The sequence below is a fragment of the Rhea americana genome, unplaced genomic scaffold, assembly GCF_003343005.1.
Source record: "Rhea americana isolate MKP2758 unplaced genomic scaffold, rheAme1 scaffold_1, whole genome shotgun sequence".
Taxonomy (NCBI): domain Eukaryota; kingdom Metazoa; phylum Chordata; class Aves; order Rheiformes; family Rheidae; genus Rhea; species Rhea americana.
In genome coordinates, this window is record NW_028185038.1 from 8,519,394 (window position 1) to 8,522,384 (window position 2,991).

Here is a 2,991-nt window from a genome sequence, read left to right on the forward strand (position 1 = left end):
AGCAATCAAGCCTAAGTAAAGTGAGAGTGGCATTGCAACAATGAAGCTTTCATTTTGAAATATCAGCTTGGTGAATACTCTTGAAAGGAATTAGAGAAGATATAGTAAAAATGTCTTGCATATGTAGGCTTTAAGTTAAAGTTGAAAGCATAGGAAAGTAGGAATATGATCACTCCCTCTTCTGTTCATTAAATTCTGTATTTTCTATATGGGTACTGCTTCCCCAACATATTTTCCTCTTAGAAATGAGGTATCATTTTGCCCCTCARTCTTAAAGTACAGGTGGTATGTTGCCTCCTCGTTAGTATAGTGGTGAGTATCCCCGCCTGTCACGCGGGAGACCAGGGTTCGATTCCCTGACGGGGAGAGTGCAAAGTGAATTTTTCTTTATGATATTCCATGAGATAGGGCCCTACATGGGAGATATGTCCAAGAGAGCTGGTTAACGTTCAAGCATTGCTTCCTCCAAGCTCAAGAGCAGTGCATCTCAGTGAGCAGGAAGTCAAGGGGAAAGTACACCTGTGTGGGTGAACAAGGAGTTCCTGGCAAAACAGAAGAAAGTGCACAGAAGATGGAAGCAGGGACAGGCTGCTTGGGAGCATTACAGGAACATCGTCTGAGTGTGCAAGGAACGTGACTAAGAAGGCCAAGGTGCATTTGGAATTGAATCTGGCAAGCAAGGTCAAGGACAGCAAGAAGGACTTCTTTAAATACATATGGACAATGTGGGCCTGTTACTGAATCTGAATGAGGCAGGGATCCTGATGCTAAAAGAYAGAGAAGGCAGAAATATTGAATGCCTTCTTTGCTTCAATCTTTATTGCTAAGAYCAGCCCTTGGGAATCTCAGATCCTAGAGACTCTGAGGAAGTCTTGAGAAAGGAAGACTTTTCCTTGATGGAGGAGAATTGGATTAGAGATCATTTAGGCAAACTGGACATCCACAAGTCCGTGGGCCCTGATGGGATGGGATGAAATGGGATAGGATGGGATGGGATGCACCCACAAGTGCTGAGGGAGCTAGCAGATGTCATTGCTATGCCACTCTTGATAATCTTTGAAAGGACATGGAGAACAGGAGAGGTGCCTGAGGACTGGAAAAAGAAGTGTCACTCCAGTCTTCAAAAAAGGCAAGAAGAAGSACCCAGGGAACTACAGGCCGGTCAGCCTCACTTCGATCCCTGGAAAAATGATGAAATAGCTCATTCTGGTTGCCCTTTCTAAGCATGTGAAGGATAAGAAGGTGATAGCAGTAATCAGCATGGATTCACCAAGGGGAACTCATGCTTAACCAATCTGGTAGCCTTCTGTGGTGGAATGACTGGTTGGGTAGATGAGGGGAGAACAGTGGCTGTTGTCTACCTTGACTTCAGGAAGGCTTTTGATACTTTTTGATACTGGTGCRTTAGGAAGAGTGTTGCCAACAGGTCAAGGGAGGTGATCCTCTCCCTCTACTCAGCCCTGATGAAACCACATCTGGAGCACTGCTCATGCGCATCCTCAGTACAAGAGAGACATGGAGCTACTGGAGGGAGTCTAGCAGAGGACTACTAGGATGATGAAGGGACTGGAGCATCTCTCTTACAAGGAAAGGCTGTGAGAGCTGGGCCTGTTTAGCCTGGAGAAGCGAAGGCTGAGGGAGGAATATTATCAATGCGTACAAATATCTGAAGGGAGGGTGTCAACAGGATGGGGCTGGACTCGTTTAAGTGGTGCCCAGCAGTAGGACAAGAGGCAATGGGCACAATCTGAAACAYAAGCAGTTCTCTCTGAACATGAGGAAAAACTTTTCTGTGAAGGGAACAGACCACTGGAACAGGTTGCCCAGAGAGGTTGTGGAGTCTCTTTCTCTGGACATATTCAAAACCTGCCTGGACATGATCCTGTGCAACGTGCTGTAGGTGACCCTCCTTGAGGAGGGRTGTTGGACTAGATGATCTCCAGAAGTCCCTTCCAACCTCAACCTTTCTGTGATTCTGTGATAACATCATCATAGACAAGCTGATAAAGTATGGGGTAGAAATGTGGACAGTGAGGTGAACTGAAAACTGTCTAAACTGCCAGGCTCAAAGGATTGTGATTAGTAGTACAAAGTCCAGTGGAGTCTCCCAGGGTTCAATACTGGAGCCAATACTGTTTAATACTTTCATTAATGACCTGGACGACAAGACTGAACGCACCTTCAGCAAATTTGCAGATGGTACAAAACTGGGWGGAGTGGCTGATGTACCAGATGGTTGTGTGCCATTCAGAGGAACTTTGACAGGCTGGAGAGATGGGCAGTGGGGAACCTCATGAGGTTCAATAAAGGGAAATATAAATTCCTGCATGTAGGAGTAATAGTCCCATTCAATAGTACAGGCTGGAGGCCAACCAGCTTGAGAGCAGCTCTGTCAGAAAGGACCTGTGGGTCCTRGTGGACAAAAATTGAACATTGGCTAGTAATGCACCCTGATAGCAAAGAATGCGATTGGTATCTTGGGCTGCATTAGGCAGCACATTGCGAGTAGAATGAGCGAGCTGATCCTTTCCCTCTGCTCAGYACTGTTAAGACTGCATCTGGGATACTGTGTCCAATTCTGGGCTCTCCAGTACAAGAAAGGTATCAGCTGACTGGAGTGATTCCAGCAAAGGGCCACAAAGGTGATTAAAAGACTGGGGTATCTCTCATATGAAGAGAAGCTGAGAGAGTTAGGCCTTGCMTTCTCTGAGAAGTCTGTGGGGGGATCTTATCAATGTGTATAGGAAGGCATAAAGATGGAGCCCCACTCTTCCAACGTGCCCAGTAGCAKGCTGAGAGGCAATGGGCACAAGCTGAAACAGAGAAAATTCCATCTGAACATATTTTTTGTTTGTTTGTTTGCCTGTTCTAACTGTGAGGATGTTCGAACACTGGAGTGGGTTGCCCAGAGAGGATGTGGAGTCTCCAGCCTCGGAGATATTCAAAGCCTGACTGGACAAAGTCTTGGGCAACCTGCTCTGGGTAATCCTG

At 46.3% G+C, this 2,991-nt stretch overlaps 1 non-coding gene across 1 annotated transcript; it reads left to right on the forward strand.

Annotated features, from left to right (window-relative positions):
* Positions 1-295: 295 nt before the first annotated feature.
* Positions 296-367, forward strand: TRNAD-GUC (transfer RNA aspartic acid (anticodon GUC)). The gene has a single exon. It is a non-coding gene; the product is annotated as a tRNA-Asp (tRNA).
* The last annotated feature ends 2,624 nt before the right edge of the window (positions 368-2,991 follow it).